Here is a 10,392-nt window from a genome sequence, read left to right as displayed (position 1 = left end):
TTCTTATGCCTGCTTCTTCTTCCAGCTTCTACTATTGTGAATCACAAAGGACAATATATATTCTCCGCATTGCAAATTGTGAGTCATTTTGCTTTTCTAGGTGAATAATTTTTGCTATGCATTTAGATATATGCTATGTCTAGATACATAGTAAAGACTATATATCTAGAAAACCAAAACAACTTATAATTTAGAACCATGGGAGTACAAGGGAAGTGGTGATTTCACTTCAAAAGTTATTAGGCCAAACTTGATGGATTCATGCAATAGGAGTCTTGTACATTTCAGATCCCTTAAAATTCGTGTTGCGCATACACACAGCAGATGGCAGAGAAGAAGAGCCCATTGCTTATTACTGTGGACCTCGAGCATCAAATATATCATCTTCGAGTGAAGATGATACAACATATCATACATCTGGGTAGAAGTTCAAAACAGTTTGTCTGGTGTCGTCGCACGGGACCAGTGAGTTTATCTTATCACTTTGTCGGCTTCTTGTATCGCAAGCAGAAGGACTTGAGCCTGTGAAGCCCGTCTTCGAGGGAAGACGGATCAATTGCAAAGGTGATCCGAAGCCAATCCTTGTATCCCACAGCACATCCTGACAATTAGTTTCCCGCAGGTTACATCTCAAATAAAAAGGTGATCTCAAGGTGGATGGAAAAATGTCTTGAACCAATCTGTATTCTAGAACTATAGATCGAAATGAATCATGTATTCGAAAGAACAATACCTGGCAGAACAACCACTAATTCTTCCTTTGCCAGCCGGCAGCAGAAGTCCATGTCATCTTTGATGTCCGACAGGCAAGAGACATCCAGTTTAACCTGTAGCAAGTCAAGGGAACTTCACACATTGTTAGCAAATCGCTCATGGTGTCCTGAAACATGGAAGAGTATATATATATATTGACTCACAGACCATTACAAACATGGATCCCTCTGGTTTGCTTGGGCATGTGATTGCATTGATGCCCTTCAACTGTTCCCAGCATATATCTGCACTTTCTTTTATAATTTTGATGGTTTTTTTGGAAGAATTCCTCCTTTGTGTTCTCCAGGAGGTTTGGAATTGCTCCCTGACAAACAAAATTTTGTGGTTCAGTCGATGCAAACCAATATTTTACTATGCACAGTGTCAAGTCTTGCGGGAAAATCGCAATGCAGGTATAGTTACCTGGACAAATGTTGGAGGATCAGACGAGATATCAAGGTAGCTCTTGATGCTGCCCACTACCTGAAAGAAGAAAAAACATGTCTAAGCATCATTTCACTGCATTTTGCATGGTACCTTCATTTAACTCCAAAATCTGAAAAATAGCTTTTCTATGATCAGCCATGTCAGTACCCAGGCCATTTTGTTATATGAAATACAAACCAACTTCCAACACTGATTATCACATAACCAATTTTAAATCATGAAAAATAAAGAACCTTAGTCATCTGAAATACACCATTAGGATCATTGGTAACTATCCATCCAAGCCGCCATCCAGGCACCACCCATTTTTTTGATATGGACCCTAGTGTGAACACTGGAGCCACAGCCCCAAACACACCCATCGGCACAAATTTCCTCTCTCCAAATGTCAAGTGTGCGTAAACCTCATCTGCTATGACAAATATGCCAAGCTTCCGAGCAGTGTCAGCAACCTAGAAAATCATGGACACAAATAGGCATTCAAGTTATTCCCCAAGATCCATTTACAAAAGGCAGGACCAGAAGTAGCTTATTAGAACTTACCTTGGCCAGGTGCTCATAGGTGTAAACATTGCCACATGGGTTTCCTGGGTTGACAATGACCATAGCAACAGTATTCTTGTCAGCAAGGGCTTGGACACAATCAAAGTCAACCTCCCAGTCTTTCTCAGGTAGAAGATCGAAGTACCGTGCTTCCATGCCATTGAAAACAGCGCGTGCCTCATAGAACAAGTAGCCAGGCCTTGGAACCAAGATGTTGGCACCGGGACGAGCTAAGACAGAGCAGATTATCTCAATCGCTTGAGCACAGCCACTTGTGAGGTAGACATCATCAGGTGACAATGTATATGGCAAATCACGGGATAAGTACTGAGCAATGGACCTGAAATATAAGGTTTTAAGCCACTGTAAGGTAACTATATATGTTTAATGTTGTGAAGAACATATATGTAAAATGGAATTCTTATTAATTGGAATAAATTAAGTGCTGTGTAGTTTGTGCTACAAAGAAAATAACCATGGTCTGTCGGGAGAAAATTTCAGTGTCCAAGCTCCTAGGCATCAAGAGACTGAACAAATAGCATGTAGCACAGGTGCAGGATGCAGTCATTATTTTTTATGAACACAATCATGTAGCACTGATTGGATAACCAAAATTTTTTTACAGAACACATGAAATGAAAAATGTTATGGCTCATCACAATCTAAGGAAGTGAATCTTATAGTTGGAACATGAACCAAGGTGCAAAGCAATATTTGCCCTTGTATTGTTGATGTTAGTGGGTATCACATAAAGTTCACAGAGACAATATTGGCAGACACCAGACACAATGCTCAGTGATTCCCAGACAGAGCATGTTGACTCCAGCAATAATGAATTAATGGTGTACGAATCTTTTTTTCTGAAAAAGTGGGAAGGCAAACAACCTTTCCCTAGCATCAGTCAAATAGTTATTCACTTGCTTGTTTTTTTGATATATTGTATCATTAGTACCCCGTGACTGTTTGCTATCACAGCAAGTTGGCCAAGACAATATTGGCAGATGTAAGGTTCAGTGATCGCAAACAGAGCATAGACTGTGTTAACTAGAACTGACTATTGAAATCATGCTGACTCCAGCAATAATGAATTAACAGTGTACAATCTGCTTTCTGAAATAAGGTGGGGGGAGTCAAACAGCCTTTCCACAGCACCAGTCACCTATTTGCTTTCACAGCAAGTTGGCAAAGACAGTACTGGCTGACTGGCAGATGTAAGGTTCAGTGATTCCCAAACAGAGCATAGACTGTGTTAACTAGAGCTGGCTATTAAAATCATGCTCGACTTGACCAATAATGAATTAACGTTGTACACTCTCTTTTCTGAAATAAGGTGGGGAAGTCAAAGGGCCTTTCCACAGCACCAGTCCAATATTCATCAGTCAGTCTGTGTTAACTAAAGCAGTTATAATAACACAATGAAATACCATTCACCACGATGAAAAATGAAAAAAATTCGATTGTGAAATGGCAGCACCAGTTTACTCATCATATTGTTTCAGCACTAAGCAGTCGGATTTGCATCTCGAAATAACTACAGGAACGGAAGCAAAAGAGAGAGACAAGCAGCCGAGGCCAAGAAGTCAGAAGTCACCTCCGTGCGGGTTCAAGGCCGACGCAAGTGGCGTAGGAGTTGTACTCCCCGGACTGGAGCGCGCCGGTGACGGCGTCCACGGCCTCCGCCGCCGTCCGGAAGCACGGGAACGCCGACGGGTCGCCGTGGCCCATCGGAACCACCGGCCGCCCGCCGCCGTCGGCCTCCACCATCCCGGCCTTGACCCTGCCCAGCACGCCGCGCACCGAGAGCGCCGTCAGGCCCAGGAGGGTCTCGTTCGGCTCGAAGTTCCACGAGGCCGGGACAGCCGTCACCACCCCATTGCTAGCGCTGGCGCTCTTCTCCATCGGGGCGCGGTGATTGGCCTGGCGCTGCGACAGAGGTTTGGCTTTGTTGGCGGGCGGCCGGCTTGGCCACGAGCTGAGTGGCGGAGTACCAAGATGTATGATGCGGGGCACTCGCGTGAACTCCACACCGTTCTTCCAGAGTGATGATATAAGATGAGAGAGAGTGTGTTCGGGAGTCACTCCACACGCTCCAACGAGTGATGCCAATGTCAGAAATTTTGGAAAGCAGAGCAAGTAGTTGCTAAGGTGCCAACTTTATAAAAATGTATATTTTATTTATATCATTCAATCATGCTGCGAGGTGTGTCTAGACTTGGGGAGAAAGACAAACTATGTCAGTGCTGTTGGGCCCGGTAAATAGTGCCATCACAATGTAGCCCGAGAGAGTGATGTCTTCTTTTCAGGTATGGGACCCATTATTTTTAAGGCTGCACTCTCACACTGTGGAAGGCCTTATAGTACACCAAGAATTTTAATAAATAAAAATAGAATGTCAGAAATTTAGAACTGCTTGAACCAAGAGACACCTTCCATGTTTTCTTTGTATGGGCTCCTGAATTGACTAGGCGTGGTTTCGTTGCGATTCTCTTCTCCGCACTCCATTCTAAAATATAAGATGTTTTGAATTTTTTAGTTATACTAATTTTGTAATGTATTTACACATACACCACATCTAAGTGCATGGGTAAAAGTATGAATCTAAAAAAAATAAAAAAGGCTTATAATTTGGTACGAAGAGAGTATTTCTTTTGCACCTGTATGTACGGTCAATTTTATGATTATTAGTTTTAGTTCTTTTTCATTGCAACAAGTTAAAATATGTTGTATTTAAATTGTTCGCCGTGTATAAAAATTTAGATTTTTCAACATATTTTTATTTATATATTTGTTTAAAAAATAGTTTTATCTAATGAATTAGAATTCAGCCTGCTAGTCAAACGGTCTCGTAAAATGATTCTGATTTATCTCCTGAAATGTTTGTTGAGACTTGAGAGAATCCGGATTGAAAACATTTCTACAATAATCTAGATCATCCCTACTTAAGGCATCATCTAAGGGTGTTTGCCTGCTAGGAATGGAATGTGTTGATCTGCTATTGCCACATCATCTCTCACAATCTGTAGTTACGTATAAAGCTAATAATGAATTAAGTTGCTCCACCTAATTTTATAGGTTAAATTCATGAACAATGCTATACCACATTATTTGGAATGAGGTAGTTACTCAAACTGGACCATGTTGGCTGTGCAATATTAAATACTCCTTCCATCTCGGAATATAAAGAATTTTAAATTATCCTAAGGGTTGTTTGGATCCTTTCATTTGAAGAAACTGAAATCTATTTAATAAACAAGGTTATTTGGCTTGGAATTTGACATTCCACCACTTTCCAAAGTTCACATATAAGCCATATTCATAGGGTGCGAGATGAAAATTGATTATATAGATCACCACGCTATGTTTCTACTAGGCAACTTATAACACACTCTTTAATTCACTCCCCCTACAGGTAGAAATGCAACACTAGTATCTATCTCGTATAGGCAGCAATAATATACAAATATAATCCATATATAACCATATTAGCTTAATCAATATATGTTTAAATTATGGTTATTAAAATGAATTCAATTCCAAGGATCCAGACGGGACGTAAGTGAAATTGTATGATGCAATAATATTTACACCAAACTAGTATCGTTAGTAACCTCATTTCATATATTTCCATAATTTACCCTTTTAATAAGTTAAATAATGTTAATACTCTTCATATAAACTTTGTCAAACATAGGACATTGACTAAGGGTTAACTAAAAAAATCCCTTATATTTTGGGGTAGAATGAATAGCGCGCTAGTTAGCACATAGTATATTTGAGTCACCACCTGGAAGTTAGTATGGGTCATAATCAATCGAAAGCGACTAATGCCCCGTTTGGCCGGGCTCCCACGTGCTCCAGCTCCTAAACTATAGCGACACTGTAGCTGGAGCCACGGGAGCAAAAAAAACGAGCTTCTCCGGCTCCGGTGGTGTCAGTGAGAGAGGAAAGGAGGAGAGAGAAAAACGGCTTCGATGAATAGTACAGCTACAGTGATCCAACAGCAGGAGCTGGAGCTGTCCAGAGCCCGACCAAACGGGGCCTAAATATTAAACTCTCAACTGCTGATGCCATCTTGGAGCTATCGGAGAGGCAAAACCGAACCTGGCCACATGCCAATTAGGAGGAACACTCAGTCACGCAATAGAATTGCGTACTGTATTTATAGAGGTCAAATTACAGAAAGTGTTTGATTTGAGAAACTTTTTTTGATGAAACGTTTGATTTGAGAAACTATCTCATTTGATGAATGTTCGTGGAATGACTCCATCACTCATTTATACTAGTTATTGGCTTATATAAACCAAAAATATAAGGATCCGGAAAATGGTGGACCATCCCATCCACCAACCGACAACTCATACTTTGAGTGGTTGTTGACTGGCGCCATATTCCATGGCATGGCGGCCAAGTAATTCGCAAGCTAATTTGGTTTGAAACATGTGTTGCTGAAAGAGCGAGGAAAGCTGCTAGCAGGTCTCATTTTTATTTCATCTGTCTCACTCTCCTAATGCACAAACGTAAACCTGCAACATCAAGTCTGTTTTTACTCTTTACTCTCTTTCATTTACAGTTCATCACAAATCACAAGTCAAAATGTTTCATAAGCCTTAATTATTAACTCGTTAGTAATTACTGTGTGGTTTTCTTGTCCATTAGTGGTGGATTTGATGATTGGCATGATATTTTCTAGCTCTTGCAAAGGATGGTAGTTTCAATCATCACTACTACAACTAGCCTTTTTAGAGGTGACCATAGATGCTTTGTAGAGGTGGTACAGTCATTTTACAAAAATCATAAAAATAGTAAAAATATTTTTAATCACTTGGGTCTATAGGACTCATCCATTCCCTTGTAATCAATTTTCTGAATTTTGAAATGGATATTTAGGACTCTAAATGAACTCAAATAAAAATGTTTCAACTCTAAACTTGTAGATATCATCGAGTACTAAAACTTTGATCTTGGTCGTTTCTTTCATTAGAGGTCATTTGAAAATTTTTAATTTCAAATATGAGAAATCCAACATGTTTTTTCTTGGATAAATAATTTCAAATAAAAAAGTTGCCAACTATAAAGTTGTATAACTCTTCAAGATCCATGACTTTCATTTTTGTCAGTTCTACATTAGAGGTCGTTTGAAAATTTTGAATTTCAACATGTGATGACTTGAGACTAAATTTATTTTTAATGAAAACTACACTGTTGTATATCTTTTTGAGATCTATAACTTTGGTTTTGGTGACGTCATTTGGAAAATTCAAAAAAATGATTTTCAAAATGTGAGAACTCCAAACAGAATTTGCTGAAATTAAATAATTTCATATGAAAAAGTTATCAACTACAAAGTTATAGACCTCTTAGAGTTAAACAACTTTGGGATGAAGTATGTCTTCATTTGACTTCGTTTGAAAAAAATATGAATTTTACTAGATGGCTCTAGATCTAGCCGGACATTTTTAGAGGTGACTAAAAATAGCAGTCACCTCTAAAATGAATTTCTAGGGACGATACGTTTCAGAAACCAACCATTTTTAGAGGCAGCTTCTGATTGAGCCGCATCTACCCAAAATAGCCAGTGTCTCTGTAAACTGTTTTCATAGTAGTAGATAGATGGAGCATGCACGGTCCTCGCTATTTCATTATTATATCGAAAGGACAAAGGAATATCAAATAGCAGCTGGCTACTGAACCATTGGACATGCTTATCAATTTGCGTTTGTCTTTGCTACTAATAATTATAAAAGTATTAAGAGTACAACGCAAGGATATAATAATACCAACTTGTGTTACTATAGGTTAGAAACAGTGTTACTAACTCTCTTAGTAACATAATTTTTTTGTGTTCTAATTGGCCATGTTACTATAGACTTATTTATTGTAACACATTTACTTGTCTACAGGAACATTAGTCCAATGTTACAATTATTTTTGCTGTAACACTTCTTTTTTGCTCTAGTAACACTTCACATTATAGTAGAATATATAGTTTGTAACACATTTACTAATCTTTTGGAACATTTGATGAGTGTTACAGTGATTGTCTGTTGTAACACTTTTTTAGTTCTAGTAACACTTCTACATTATGGTAGAGCACAATATGGAACAAAGGAACACATGTTTTGTAACACTTGTTTATATATATTGCGATATTCAGATTATGAAACTAGTATTTATTTCGCTTATACATGTGGCACACACATTAATATAGAATCACACAAACATGACACATTGCAAAATCACATAAACCACAAGTTTCAATAATCATAACAAGATCCACATATTGTAGCCCAATCTCAAACATAGTGGTTGTCCAAATCAAATCATAGTATATGTACATAATGATATGGCTCTAGAGAGCAAACACACATAGTCTATACCAGAAAGAAAAAAAAAATCAAGAACTAGATAGGATTTCATAAATTCCATTGCTTCTTCTTCCATTCTTTGTACACATCGATATTGGAATTCAACCATTAATCATTTCAATCTGCAAAGAAAATATAAGTTGTAACATTACAAATTAGGCCACATATGTACATTGAAGTAAAGTTAAGAAAGCTAGTTTGAACATACGAACATCGAAAGCCAAGCAATTGGGACTCCTTTGGCTTGGGCATCACCAATATTGTTGCACCCAGCCATGGCCTCACTAATGGCTCATCATTTGCTATAGGATGATTGATATGTACTTTGCAGAATTGACTCCTTGTCTTAACTCTATCAACAATAGCTTCTGGATCAGTGCTCAAGAGAGTTGCATATGCCACATTAGCCTTGTTAGGATATTTTGAAGTCATTAGTAGCAACATGGTCCCAACCTACATTAATTTGACATAATCACTTAGTGACCAACAAACCTTAGTTGTATATCAAGATCATGCAATTAGAACAAATGGTATTATGTTTGTCTACCTTCATTAGAGGAAGTTATTTATGTGTTTGACGCTTCTAGCATGTAGCCTTGTTTTGAGCCACCTCCTAGTGTGCAATGGTTGTTGTCTCTCTAGGCCCTCAGTGATGACCCTTACACATATAAAATGAAGTATGAAACAATAAGACAACAATTCTACTATAATTATAGCAAAGTGTGGTTCATAGATACCTTTTGTTTCTTTGTTATTCTACTTGTTTCTTTGTTTTGGCAAAGTAGATCGTCATCATCACTAAATTCAGACTAACATGTTTCTTTATTCTAGTAAAGAGAAAAAAAAGAAAGTAGGTTGAGTTATTATAAAAAAATCCTTTGTGGATAAAATAAGTATTAAATTCACAAGAAGTGACTTTACTAATTCATCCCTATCTTCAAGGAATCCATCATTCTAGTTGGGTGCAACATATTGATCTCTCTAAAAAATTGAGACAATATTAAAGCCAAAAGACTAGATTAGGTGAAAACATGGAAAATAGAGTAAATACCTCTCTTTAAGAATGCACCGCTTGATTCTGAGAATTGTTATGATCACTCCTAGCACAATTTCCTTAGAAAATATATAAAGTTTGATTAACACATCTCAATATGGAGTTGCAAATGAAAATGTACACTCTCAATCTTTGCAAGATCACATTATAGCCCAATGTCTGAAAAACAAAACAGGCCAAAATTATAGCCTTATACCCACCAGAATTTCCAGTTCCACCTCTTGCCCGCAACTGTTGAACTTCTAAACAAATAGTATTCATCAAATATTAAACTACTGGAATATCGAATGTGGTTATAGAGTTAATTCAGGTAACATCTTTTTTTGCTTCTAATATCTAGCAAAAAAATACTAAATTCTTACAGAGATAGCCTCCAATAGACAATATTGGTTTAAAAGGATTTCCATAGGGAATAAAAAAATACAAGAAGCAAGACATGCCATGCCATCATGTGCTTTGATTATTTTGGAGTGGTAAATGATCCAGTTCAATAATTTATCACAATTTTAGACATGAAGCAAGGCAGTCAGAAAACCAATACATACAGGATGATGTACATTATTATTGGGTCAGTTGCATCAGTCATCCATGTGCCTAGAATTACCATGTAATAACCATGTCCAGTGCATATCGGTTAGTGCCTTGTTAGGTGAAGCCTTTAAGTCCCAAATAAGTTGGGGGTAGGCTAGAGTTAAAACCCAACAGAAACAATCAAGGTTCAGGCATATGAATAGCTGTCTTCCAAGCACTCCTATCTAAGGCTAAGTCTTTGGGTATATTCTATCCTTTCAAGTCTCCTTTTATTGCCTCTACCTAAGTCAACTTCGGTCTTCCTCTAGCTCTCTTCACGTTACTATCCTGGCTTAGGATTCCACTATGCACCGGTGCCTCTTGAGGTCTCCGTTGGACATGTACAAACCATCTCAACCGGGGTTGGACAAGCTTTTCTTCAATTGGTGCTACCCCTAATCTATCACGTATATCATCATTCCGAACTCGACCCCTTCTTGTATGACCACAAATCCAACGCAACATACACATTTTCGTGACACTTATCTATTGAACATGTCGTCTTTTCGTAGGCCAACATTCTGCACCATACAACATAGCAGGTCTAATCGCCGTCCTATAAAACTTGCCTTTTAGCTTATGTGGTACCCTTTTGTCACATAGGACACCAGATGCTTGCCGCCACTTCATGCACCCTGCTTTGATTCTATGGCTAACATC

At 38.2% G+C, this 10,392-nt stretch overlaps 1 pseudogene; it reads right to left on the bottom strand.

The window, feature by feature from the left end:
• Positions 1–222: 222 nt before the first annotated feature.
• Positions 223–3,835, bottom strand: LOC136482253 (nicotianamine aminotransferase 1-like; annotated as a pseudogene).
• Between the last annotated feature and the right edge of the window lie 6,557 nt (positions 3,836–10,392).

This window comes from Miscanthus floridulus, chromosome 9 (assembly GCF_019320115.1).
Source record: "Miscanthus floridulus cultivar M001 chromosome 9, ASM1932011v1, whole genome shotgun sequence".
Taxonomy (NCBI): Eukaryota; Viridiplantae; Streptophyta; class Magnoliopsida; order Poales; family Poaceae; genus Miscanthus; species Miscanthus floridulus.
Note: the sequence above shows the minus strand (reverse complement) of the source record. Positions and strands in the feature narration are given on the sequence as shown.